The 13,980-nt window shown below is 40.8% G+C and overlaps 1 long non-coding RNA gene across 1 annotated transcript in view; it reads right to left on the reverse strand.

The window, feature by feature from the left end:
• Positions 1-8,051: 8,051 nt before the first annotated feature.
• The window catches only part of LOC122557928, a 124,212-nt gene continuing 118,283 nt past the window's right edge, over positions 8,052-13,980 (reverse strand). The window contains exon 3 of the long non-coding RNA XR_006313980.1: positions 8,052-8,109. This is a non-coding gene — a long non-coding RNA (uncharacterized LOC122557928). The remainder of the gene's footprint in view (positions 8,110-13,980) is intronic.

Here is a 13,980-nt window from a genome sequence, read left to right on the forward strand (position 1 = left end):
TCTGGAATTTGTATACTAAATTTGTATATAGGTACAATAACATCAAATCAATGTTAGTTGCGAAATGGAATCACAACCTGCCCACTCACTATACATTTGCTGGATCTATCCAGATCCTACAGTATTAATATATTCAAAATGACACCTGGAGTGTATATGTGTGGTACGGATGCCATATTGGTATCAAACTGGCACCCATAGCATTGTCAATCCAGGTGTGATGCAATTGAATTTCACAATAACCTTTCTTAGCAACCCTACTTCTCCCTAGCCTAAGCTATTTGATTTTAACCAACACTCACCTTGATGCCAAAGCATTTAAAACCTGTTTTGCCACCTTCAATCCATTGTTGTATCTGGCCTTACTTTGTCACTGTGCTGCACTCACAATCTATTTGCGGCCTTGCAGCACAACAGTATTGAATTCCAAATCCATTGTCTCTGTGTTAAAAGAGGTGGCATAGACCTGCCACCAGAGAACCAGCCTGATGTTCATTAATGTCATCCCCCCGAAACTGCCAACTCTCTAACCCTCATACTACTGCAACAGTGGGCGGCACGGTGGCACAGTGGTTAGCACTGCTGCCTCACAGCGCCAGAGACCCGGGTTCAATTCCCGCCTCAGGCGACTGACTGTCTGGAGTTTGCACATTCTCCCCGTGTCTGCGTGGGTTTCCTCCGGGTGCTCCGGTTTCCTCCCACAGTCCAAAAATGTGCAGGTCAGGTGAATTGGCCATGCTAAATTGCCCGTAGTGTTAGGTGCAGGGGTAAATGTAGGGGAATGGGTCTGGGTGGGTTGCGCTTCGGCGGGTCGGTGTGGACTTGTTGGGCCGAAGGGCCTGTTTCCACACTGTAAGTAATCTAATCTAATCTAAACACTAACCTCTTCCAACCTTCCTTTTCTGTGCTGCTAGGAGCTGTACATTTACACAGTAGTGTTGCCAAGTTGTTCCAGGTTACAGTTATTTCAACATCCAGAGAAACCTCCCTATTAATATCAAAACCCAGGAATCCCTTTACTCAGTTGTTAAACCATTCATTTCTCCCAGGGCTGCTGTATACCCTCAATTCCAGTTAATCTCCTTACATCTGGAGATAGTAAGGACTGCAGCTGCTAGAAGTCAGAGTCAAGAGCTGGGAAAGCCCAACACGTCAGTCCTGATGAAGAGTTTCGGCCCGAAACTTTGACTTTCCTGCTCCTCCAATGCTGTCTTACCTGCTACACTTTTCAAGCTTCACATCTATTGACTCTACATTCCTTATACTCCTTCATGTATAAATGTATATATTTGTTTGGCTCTTTTTCTTTAAATTACGGAGTCACATGTGTATTGTGCATTTCGCAGGTAGCTGGATGTCAAAAAATGACACCTGTTGAAATTCTGAAGTGTAGTTGCCACTGTGCTGTGGGAAATGCAACAATAAATTTGTCCAAAACCAGCTCTCAATAAAGACAATGGCATGAGAATCAGGTTTAATGTAGGTTGAGGGATTGGTATTGGCCAGAACCTCAGGGAGAACATTGTTCTCCTAATATCCCATGGAATCCTCTACACACCCCCACCCAAGCGAGCTGATGGGCCTTCAAGTTTAACATTTCACCTGAAAGATGCCACCTCCGACAATGAAACATGCCCAAAGTATTATGTTGAAAAACCAGCCGGGTTTCTGGATTGTGATTTGAACCTGCAAGCTCCTGACTCAGCGTTAAGAGAGAGAAAGAGAGAGAGAGAGAGACACCAATGATTCTTGACTGACACCAAGAAAATCAAATAAATAAGTGCAGCAGTCAGGAATGAAAACTAAATATTTTGAAATAAAATTAACAGAGAGTGACAGCTGCTAATAATTCATGCTGAAGAATTGTGCTGTTACTTTGAGATAATGACATTGACCTTTATCCCCAGTGGAAAACGTATAAGTCAGCTGCTCACCCTGTCTTGCCTCCCTAAAATCCAAAACTGGATGGCATTGGGATCAGCTACTATTCTTACTGGTTAAAATTCACCCTAACATGTCAATGAATCCCAGAATTCTCAGCTCCCTCATCAGCCACACAGGAGAAACTTTGCTGAACACTTCATGAAAACCTGGTAAATAGATCTATATATCCCCCCCACCCTTGATGATTTAGAGGCGGCATATAAGCATGACTGATTACTACTAAAACCATGCCCATTGCTGCCTGTGATACTCATAGTCTTTAGAAGCTCATTTATAGCATTCTGCAGAATGCCTCAAGCACTTTTGCCGCTATGGGAGGCCAATTGGCCTGTAATTACTAGATGCATGCGTTATTCCTCCTTTGAATATTGGAATGACATTTGCCATACTTCAGTTTGTGGGTATTTCTCCAGTATTTATGAAGGTCTGAAAAATATCATCCAAGGCATGACTAATTTCCTGCTTAAATTCCTTACAGATTTTAGGATGTATCCCATTTGGCCCAGGATCCTCACGAATATCTAATCGTTCCAATTTCTGCATAGCATATTCTGTACTAACTGGTACACTCCATCCCATTTACTATGACTGAAAACATGACCCTGTTTTCAACAGGAAACAAGATCAAAGCCTTGCATTCATTACATCACACATCAAACCTATTAGGATGCCCTCAGAGACAAATCAGGGGGTTATTTTATCGGCAAACCAGGGGGTTGGTTTGCAAGGTTGAAGCGGGCTGTAAATCAGCACCAGATGATGATGTGCCAATTACCTGATCTGCTGCCACTTCCTCACAACTTTTCAGCAAGGTACTGATGGTTTTCCGCCCTGAAGCTGTGGAAATGCAATTGACCAAACTCAGGAGTCAGATGACAATGCTAACTAAAGGAGGACGGCCAATTTGACACACACGCTAGGCGCATCCTCAGAATGGACCGCGAACAACAAAATTGTGCAAGCTCAGTCAAAGCCCTGTTTTAGCTTTTGAGTGTTTCCATTTATGAAAGAGCAGCAGCGCAGCTTCTTGCTTTAAACGCAAAACAAAGGAAGCTTTGCAACATGACTACTGAAGCAATGGATTTAAGCAAAACAATTAGATGATAAAATCCCTACAGTGTGGAAAGAGGCCATTCGGCCCATCGTTTCTGTATCAACACTCCAAACAGCATCCTCCACCCCCCCCCCCCCACTCCCCCCTCCCCAACCCTATCCTTACAACCCTGAATTTCCCATGACTAGCCCACCTAACCTGCATATCCCTGGATACTATGGGCAAGTTAGCATGATCAATTCACCTAAACTGCACATCTTTGGACTGTGGGAGGAAATTGGAGCACTCGGATGAAACCCTTACAGACACAGGGAGAACGGGTAAACTCCACACAGACATTCGCCTGAGGCTGTAATCGATCCCCGGTCTCTGACGCTGTGAGGCAGCAGTGCTAACCCCCCCAAATCGATAAACCTATTCACAAAAATGCAAAGTAAGGATAAAATTATGTATAAAAATGAGACTCACTTCTGCTGCCTTTTCAGGCTTGGCTTGCTTGAAGATTCTCTTTCTGAATTGAAGGGGCGCAAACTAATGTCAGAATTCAGCAGTTTTTATCGTCAAATAGTCAGAGCTTGCTCCCACAGATGGACTGAGCAGAACTAGTTCTGGGAATGAGTGAAGACTCTTCTGTTTCACTTTTAGAGCAGTCAGTGGCTCCTCAGTGCCTGGTTTGGTGCAGAGGGACTGGATACACTCCTCTTGATTTCCTCATCGAGTGCTTCAAGATATTTCTATCACAGTCTCATGGAACATTTTTACAAATCGAAACTTCAAATGACTGCTATCCTCAAACTATTATGTCAGACTTACACATGAGTTATTGAGTTAGCCTCAATGTGGGAAGGCCAGAAAATATTCTTTTCTGAGGGCTCTTGAGAGTTTCTTGAGTCATACCTTTTGATTTGGTGGGCACATGTTGGCTTTCAGCGTCTCCTTCATCATTTTCGTTAACATATTAATTAGACTATACAGTTATGAAATCTGTGTTGACATATTAGCACATACTTGGAGTCACACAGAAGCAGAATTAGAAGAATTCATCAAAATGGTTAATATCAATCCTTCATTTAGTTTAAAGCCATGATACATAAGGAAAACATTTGTATCTTAGACAGAACAATATTTGAACTGACTCATGATAATGGGTATAATTTAAGAATAAAAGTTTTCTTCAAATTAACTGATACACCTCTACATTTTAAAAAACCATCACCCTAAACATACCTTCCATTGCATGAAGTGAAAGATTTTAATCAGTCAGTTTCTAATGGAATCCTTCTTCCAGTATCTCAAATCTAAATTTAGCAGTGATTATTACAACAACATCCATTAAATTTTCCTCCCCAGATATTAGGTCCTGAACTACTGCAGCCTTAAACTAGAAATTTTACATTAATTTTTAGGAAATTTGCAAAATCATTAATCCTGAGCCTGGAGCACAATCCCAGCCATTGTCTTTTAATTGAGACAATGAGATTTTTAGCCGTCTCAACTGCTAGCATGGATGGGTCTCATCCTGTCAGTTTTTAGGTGAGATAGAAAGATCCAATCACATCTGCAGGGGAACCTCTATCAGGGAGTTTCTATTTACCTTTGTAATCATACGTTAATATTTCAAAGCATCTTCACAGAATAGAATCAGTAAGCCCAAAAAGTCCACACCAACCCTCCGAAGAGTAACCCACCCAGACCCATTCCCCTATATTTCTCCTGACTAATGCACCTAACCTACACATCCCTGAACACTATGAGCAATTTAACATGGCCAATGCACCTAACCTGCACATCTTTGGATTGTGGGAGGAAATTAGAGCATCCAGAAGAAAACCACACAGACACGAGGAGAACGTGCAAACTCCACACAGACAATCACCCGAGACTGGAATCGAAGCCAGTCCCTTGTGCTGTGAGGCAGCAGTGCTAACCACTGAGCCATCATGCCACCCTTACCTTATGCGATTGCTTCTCCTCAGTGTGGCATTATTACAAGCTGAAGCCACAAGGGTAGTCATGTGACTTCTGGGAGCCATTTTATAAGCTTCCTTCAGGTCATTTTAAAGACACATTAGATTTCTTGATAAACTATATAGTATTAATCCTGCAGATTAATAACAGTTGGCAGCCTGAACTGGGTCCATACTCCAGCATATAGAAGGAGGCAGCTGCACAGCAGAAGGTGATCTTTAAATTATGCCAACAGTAAATGGCAAGATTGCTGCTCATCCACCTCACAATCATGTTATTATTGACTGTACAGTTCCTGGGATCAATCATCTCCGATCGCCACACATCTCATGTGGTCTCGGTCTCCCATCCTCGTTGCTATTGACAACTGCAGCATTTGTACTGCTCCTCCACACTAGGCCTCTGCAACACTTCCACTGACACTGAAGGCTCTCAACTTCTCTTACACTGGTCCACGATGTCTTGCATTACTGCGTCCAAGCCCCAGCCTCCACACCTAATTACTAAAGGACGGCAAAAGGAAGAGGTGACCTATGAGCTGGCTGTCTCCTGTGAAGTTCAGCTGGCAATAGAATATGGAGCTGGGTCAGCTCTCAGACATGGCCCTGATGTCTGGTTGCTAACAATTGTGGCAAAGTCAGTCCATCATATCCCAAAGGACCAAACATCTGTCAGAAGGTAAGAAACCATCATGGTCCTCTTTAATAACCATCAAAGACTACATGGGATTGAGGTTCACAAGGAGGGGGTGTTAGCAATTCTGAAAAGTGTGAAAATAGATAAGTCTCCTGGGCTGATTGGGATTTATCCTAGGATTCTCTGGAAAGCCAGGCAGAAGATTGCAGAGCCTTTGACTTTCATCTTTATGTCATCACTGTCTGCAGCAATAGTGCCAGAAGACTGGAGGATAGGAAATGTTGTCGCCTTGTTCAAGAAGGGGAGTAGAGACAACCATTGTAATTATAGACAAGTGAGCCTGACTTCAGTTGTGGGTAAAGTATTGGAAAAGGTTATAAGACATAGGATTTATAATCATCTAGAAAGGACTAACTTGATTAGGGATGGTCAATACTGTTTTGTGAAGGGTAGGTCATGCCTCACAAACCTTTTGAGTTCTTTGAGATGATGACAAAACAGGTGGATTAGACTAAAATGGTTGATGTGGTGTATATGGATTTCAGTAAGGCATTTGATAAGGTTCCCCGTGGTAGGCTGTTGCACAAATACGAGGGCATGGGATTGAGGATGATTTAGTGGTTTGGACCAGAAATTGGCTAGCTGAAAGAAGACAGAGGGTGGTGGTTGATGTGAAATGTTCATCCTGGAGTTCAGTTACGAGTGGTGTACTGCAAGGATCTGTTTTGGGTCTGCTGCTATTTGTCATTTTTAGAAATGATCTAGATGAGGGTGTAGAAGGATGGGTTAGTAAATTTGCAGATGACACTCAGGTTATGGAGTTGTGGATTGTGCTAAGGATTTTGCAGATTACAGAAGGACATAGATAAGCTGCAGAGCTGGGCTGAGAGGTGGCAAATGGAGTTTAATGCAGAAAAGTGTGAAGTGATTCACTTTGGAAGGAGCAACAGGAATAAAGAGTACTGGGCTAATGGTAATATTCTTGGTAGTGTGGATGAACAGAGAGATCTTGGTGTCCATGTACATAGATTCCTGAAAGTTGCCACCCAGGTTGATAATGTTCTTAAGAAGGCATGTGGTGTGTTACGTTTTATTAGTAGAGGAATTGAGTTTCAGAGCCACGGAGTCATGCTGTAGCTAAACAAAACTCTGATGCAGCCGCACTTGGAGTATTGTGTACAGTTCTGGTCACTGCATTATAGGAAGGATGTGGAAAATTTGGAAAGGGTTCAGAGGAGATTTACTAGGATGTTGCTTGGAATGGAGGAAAGGTCTTATGAGAAAAGGCTGAGGGACTTGAGGCTGTTTTCATTAGAAAGAAGGTTGAGAGGTGACTTAATTGAGACATATAAGATAATCAGAGGGTTAGATAGATTGTACAGTGAGAGCGTTTTTCCTCAGATGGCAATGGCTAGCACGAGGGAACATAGCTTTAAATTGAGGGGTGATAGATATAGGACAGATGTCGGAGGTAATTTCTTTACTCAGAGGATAGTAGGGATGCACTGCTTGTTACCGTAGTAGACTCACCAACTTTAAGGGAATTTAAATAGTGCAGGTTGGATGTGTTTCAGATTGGTTCCACAGGTCGGTGCAATTTCGAGGTCTGAAGGGTCTGTACTGCACTGTAATGTTCTATGTTCTATTTTCTAAACCTGAAAGCCTGAATCTGAAATCAAAAGTAGTAAGAAGGTCACCGTGGAGAATGATGAATCAGTAGGAAACAAACAACCTGTTTTTGCTTTGGTTTTAAAGTGAATCAGCTTAACTAGTAAATGGTCCAAAATTAACAAATCAATGTTTTCATAAACGGTTTTCTTTCTTCAAACAGCTTAATGTCTTTGTTTATAGGATCCTACAGCATTAGAAGAGGCCATTCAGCTCATTGTAACTCTGCTGGTTCTCTGAAAAAGCAAGCCACATTGTCCTAGCAACCTACTTTCTCCCGATATCTTTGAAAAGGTTCTAATCAACAAGGCACAAAGCGATGTTCTTCAATTCGGTATAGATCCTGACAGAATATATCAAACTATAAAGATACTGTGTGAGGATGGATGCTTTGTTCACCCAGTCCCCTTGGTTGTATGCAACAAGGTTAATTTAAATAAATCCCTTCCAAGGTGGATATCTTTCTCCCAGATCCAAATGAACTTGTGTTTTCAAAGAAGTGAAGTTAACCAGGCTTTCTTCAATTACAATAAAAGACCTGAGTTTATTAATTATGAAATGCAAGAAGAGTTAGTAATGCAACACCTACACAATCTCAGAAATAAGCGAGTTGTGAAGAGTTGAGCAGTTGCAGTGGAGTTTACCAATAGTGTTGACCTTGCTAGGTTTCTAATCGGTTTCATGATCCTTAGTTTTGCAGATTGGTTGAGTTTCAATGGCTCTGATCCCTTTCAAGCATGATTTAATTCAAGCAGGTTGAGGGAGAGTATCCTCTTGTTGTCTAGTTGCCTTTTCCAACTGGTTTACGGTGCTTGGAGTGAGGAAAGATCTTCTTTTATCTGCAACATAGGAGTAACTAAGGGATAATTCTTTGACTGTGACCTTCACAGTGGCATTACTGTGTAAACACAACAGTGTTCAGTCCCATTAATCCCTTCCAGTAGGGTTGAAACTGGCATTTCAACCCATAGGACCATAAGATAGGAGCAGAAATTAGGCCATTCAGCGCATTGTGTCTGCTCCGCCATTCAATCATGGCTGAAAAGGTTTTTTTCAACTCCATTTTCCCACTTTATCCCCATAACCTTTGATTCCCTTGACAATCAAGAACCTATCTACCACTGTTTTAAATATACTCAATGCCCTGGCCACCACGGCCTTCTGTAGCAATGAATTCCATAGATTCGCCACTCTCTGGCTGAAGATGTTTCTCCTTATCTCAGTTCTAAAGGGTCTTCCATTTACTCCTAGGCTGTGCTCTCAGGTCCTAGTCTCTCCTGCCAATGAAAGCATCTTCTATTATGTATTCATCCAAAGGATAAACATAAAACCTGTCTACAGTTTGGGGTAAAATCCATAGAGGGATAGCTTGCTGTTGAGAAAGGAATCATTAGCCTCTCGAGAGACAGAGAGAGAGAGAGAGCCACTCTATCTGACCTGACACTACTAGACCTGGCATTTATCCCTTCCTACCTTTGTCCAATCCTTTCGGACTCAGCAGCACCTACTCACAACTCTAACTGCACCCATTCCCAGGACCTGACCCGAAAACCAATTCCCAGGACCAGAACTTACCCAACCCAAAGAAACACCCTTTCCACCTGACCCCCCATAACCTAACCTAAATACTTATCCACTTATCTGTGACCCGAATACCCTCATCCACTAAGCCCCTTACCAGTTTCACCCACATGAGCAATAGACAAAACTGTGCACTGTCATCAGCTTGAGCATCAGGAAACTGCATCAGTGTGAAAATTATCATGCTGAAAATTCAAAGTTCAATAGCTTTGCAAAGCCTGATCAAAAATAAGGGATATCCATTACTTGTAGAAATAAAAGAATCAAAAGGGAAGTGCTAGAGTGCTCACATAAATGCAAATGGACAGCAAATCATTTCTAACTTTGACATCTAAATGGCAATGAGGCAAGTGCATCAGTCCTCTCAGATGTGGTAAAATGGTTGAGTAAAGATAAACTCCAGCCATCTGACATTCGACTTCAGGGACCAGGAGGTACCTAACTGAAAACAAATTGACTGCATTATAAATACAGAGCAATCACCGAAACATTATACATGATCTAATTTCAAGAATGTTATTGACAAAGCAGGAACAACTGCAAAGAGCTGCAACTCATTCACAAGCCAATGAAATACACAGGCAGGATTCATAACTGAATTCTTAAAGTTGTTCTCCAGTGGCTTGGGGAAATTAAAGACAGCTTACCACATCATGCTGAGGTTAGGTATCAAGCCAATTTACCTATTCACAAGGTAAGAAAAGTCTGACAACCACATTTGAAAAAAAGGAGAACAGCAAAATAGGGTAATACTTCATCAAGGTGTGATGTCACCAGTGACCAAGCCAACACATGGGCATTCTAAATTTGTGTGGATCTTATGCACCTAAAGAAAACAATATGAAGAGAAATTCATCTATTGTGTTAGAAAGATGTGGGTGTACTGTACCTTTAAGAGAGTTAAAAGCTAGCAGGGACAGCACTAAATGTTCTCAGTAAGACGCAATGTAACATGTGGTCCAGCTAGTGGGATAGCTAGCTAGCCGGTTGCCTGGAGACAAAAACAGATTTGAATTAGACCAACCAGTTTAAATTATACCACAAAAAAAACCAAATTCCAATCAAGTTTGAATTTAGTATACTGACAGTCTTAAAAGCCAATGACACAATCTAATGCTTTGGGGAAATAAGACTGGGGAAAATTGAACAGTTGGGTGGAGTATTGCCAAGCCAATGACATCTGCAAACAGCCCAGAGAATAGCTCTCTTAAAGGTACCTTCATCGATCAGTAACCTGCGAAGTAGAATCCCCCCAAAAAAAGAAGACCAAAATACAGAGAAGGACCGAAAGCTGCCTGGTTTTGAGATAAGAAGTTTTGGTTTGTAAATCTTAGTCGGGAGTTTTATCAGACTAGTATTGTAGAAGAGGGAGGCAAAAGATAGGTTAGAGGAAGGAGTTGTAAATAGTTATTAGTTAATTATTCTCTATTATACTTTAAGAAATAAAGTTGTTACTTTTACCTTAACTAGTTCTTGGCCTATTGAATTTTCACAAATTACTGCATGGGATAAATCTTTTCTGTGTTGCTGGGTTAAATTAAGAAGGAGGATTGGCATTTGTGGATGAAAGTTTGGCAAAGTTAGCAAATTGCACCATTTTCATCAAACTTGGCACCAACTGTGTTTTTTGGCAGCTTCCAATGATATTAATCATACAATATGGACAGTATTACTTTCACTGTTTACATTTCAGCATTACATCTGTGCAAGAAATATTCCAAAGAACACTGATTGATTAGAGAGTGTGATGTACCCAAGTGGATGACAATGTAATTCATGGCTCAACCATAAATGAAGAAGATGGAGAGGTAACAGCAAGAAACAGGACCTAACTTTGAATGAAAAATTTGAGTTTGCACAACATACCACCAGGTTCTTGGGAGATATTGTTCATGCAGCAGACATTATAGCAGAGCCACAGAAGGCTGGAGTTACCTAAGAGCTCCCTCAATCCAGAAGAGTCATGGAACTGCACTTGCATGGGAATGATCAACCAACAAAAAAATGTTACCAAGTCGTCCATTAGGGAACAACTGCAACAACTCGACAGACAAAATCAAGGATCATTTTGGAAAGAAAAACAGCATAGGTGTTTAAGAGAACAAAGGAAATGTTTATCTAATTATCTCATCAGAAGTTCTAGCTTATTGCAATGCTGCACACGAGCAATATTAATAGCTAATGCATCATCAGATCAATTGGGGTGATGCCATTCCCACTCCAGAAAGGAGGGAAACATGGACCAGTCAATGATGTATCTAGATCTTTAATAGAAATGGAATGAATATATGCTGTAATTAAGGAAGTAGCATTGACAACTGTATGGGCATGTGATCAAGTTCAGTTAATGCCATAGGCTTGAAACTTACTATTGTACAGACCATGAGCCATTAGGAATATTCATGAATACCAAGTAAACTGCAAAAGTGTACGAAGGATCTGACGATTAATTATGACGTATGAAATAAGATACTACAATAGAATATATTCAGGGAAATTATCAAATCACAGTAGATATATTATCAAGAATCTCAGTTGAACAACCAGCACGGGGGACAAGAACCTTATTGAAGAAGTAGAAACCTTCACCTCTCTGACTACCAGGTAGTTGCCTGCAAGAAAACTAAAGGGAACTAAACAATTACAAAGAATGAATGAAAATGCATTTATACAATAAGCACTTCCATATTCAGCAAGAGAACCGTAGAAGACAAAACCAGAATGCCTTGATTTTGATGAGAAGGAAACCATTCCTAAGACTGACCTTTTATCCAGACACCCAGGAAGACAACATGAACAAAGAGGTGCCATTCTACAATGACTTAAGCAATAATTCACAGAATGTAAATGTAAGTATGGAGAACATAAATTCTCAATCCCCTGTGAAGAATCAATGAAGAGGACCAGGGAGATTGTAGAAACCAGCATGATGTTAATCCCTGTGAAGCAGAGACTTTGGAAGGACATGTTCGTGGATATAGATATTGCATAAGAATAGAGACTTGGGAGGAGATATATAAAGGGTTAATTCTCAAATACATAAATATAAGTGACATCAGTCGTGATGCAAGCGTTCACATGATGGTGAGACTTTCAAGAAAGATGCCACTGTATAGACCATGGGATAAGTCCAAGAGTGTAAATACTTTATAGAATGTTGATTAAGCAGTCATTTTGAAAAATCTTAGAATCCATGAGCCTCTGTCAAGCAATGTAGAGCACACAACCTCTTCTAAGGTTAATGCCACAATGGCAGAATAGTTACCTATTCTTATTGTCTTATTGTCTATGAACATTCTGTATTTCTGCCCCTCTACGACACATGCATTAATTGGTGAATTGAGATGGACGTGTGATATATGTGTCATTTTCCATCCTATTTTTCAACTCTATCCAAACTATATTCTGTGTCTGAACACAATATCTTGGAATGCTTACATTCTTTAATGGTGATTTTTTTTAGTGTTAACTGCCATCCTCACTGATCATTTTTCTTTCCTGTTTGAATACCTGGTGTGAATCTAAACCATTCTTCCATTATAGCTATGATGAGATATATTAATTATTCTAATTCTTAAATTCCATTTGGAATGTTGTGGATTCACATCCACACCTTTCTTGGAATTTTGATACATATTCTTTTTAACTGGTTTTCTCACTTCATATTTTGTAACATATTTCCTTGCATACAAACATGTATTTTTAATGTGTACTACTTCATAGCCTCTTTCCTGTAGTGTTTACAGTATCATCTTGTCTGTTGCCTCTGTTTGAAAAGCTTCAATAATTGAACACTTCCTTTCTTGTCTTAAGATATCAACTTTCACACATTTCATTTTCTCCCATTGCTTCACTTAACCTTTCCACAAGGACAATGACGCTAATGAGGCCTATCCATTTTCTCTAGCCTTCCTTGAATCCAGATGTCTTTCCAATCCACAAGAATCTGGATGATTCCTTAATGGACTAACCTTCTGACCACACTTTGCCCTTTCTCGTCAGCTTCTCTCAACCTTTTCAGAGTATGCTGCAGACGTGATATAGGCAACTATCTGGAAATTACCATACTTGAGGATTTGTTTTTGGATTTAATACTTAACTCCCTTTACAAGACTTAAAGCGTACATTTATCAATGTCATTTATTACAACACAGACCACACGTTTTTATGCTTTCCTTCCTTTTCCAGAAATCATTCCATGATGTATTTCACCCTAATACCAGAAAAAGCAACATAGCATTTCCTTTACCCATTCGCAATAAAAGCTATCTGAAGCAGAAACTCCATCTCCTTTTCTTGTGGCTACCTGCCTCTTATTCTTTTGGACAGTCCATTGCTCTTTTTTCCTGCAGTTTTGCTCAGGACTACTCTTCCAAGATACTGTCATTGCCCTCATGTGTGTCCAACACAGAATGTCTACAGAACCGCGGCTCAGTGGTTAGCCCTGCTGCCTCACAGTACCAGGGTCCCAGGTTCAATTCCAGCCTCAGGCGACTGTGTGGCGTTTGCACATTCTCTCTGGGTGCTCTGGTTTCCTCCCACAGTCGAAAGATGTGTAGGTCAGGTGAATTGGCCATGCTGAACTGCTCATGGTGATAGGTGCATTAGTCGGAGTGGGGTAGGTTGCTCTTTAGAGGGTCAGTGTGGACTTGTTGGGCCAAAGGACCTGTTTCCACTCTGTAGGGGATCTAATCTAACAGGTCCATGGATTAATTCAAGAGTTACCTGCATCAACAAGTCCTAACTTTCTTCACTGTCTCTATGGATAGTTCCCATTTCTATTTACACTATGTCCTGAGCTGTCTAGCATTGCTAGAGAGTTAATCAAAAAACTCCTTAACCTGTCTGCACACAATTGCTGCTCATGCGTACAGATTTCTGTTGCATAATTTAGGATCCTTGATGTAAATGTACACTCAAGTCGCACATTACCAGGTTTGAATTCAAAAAGTACACTCTTGATAAAAAATTTTTGATCCACAAACTGGTTTCCACCACAACTAAGGTTGCACCAGCCATGATTGGCACAAAGGTGGGCTTTGTTGCATTTTGTAGAAATAATCCTGATTTCCCCTCTATTGTCAATTACCATTGTACAGGCCACAAGCAAGCATTAGCAAGGAAAGATA

Source organism: Chiloscyllium plagiosum, chromosome 16 (genome assembly GCF_004010195.1).
Source record: "Chiloscyllium plagiosum isolate BGI_BamShark_2017 chromosome 16, ASM401019v2, whole genome shotgun sequence".
Taxonomy (NCBI): Eukaryota; Metazoa; Chordata; class Chondrichthyes; order Orectolobiformes; family Hemiscylliidae; genus Chiloscyllium; species Chiloscyllium plagiosum.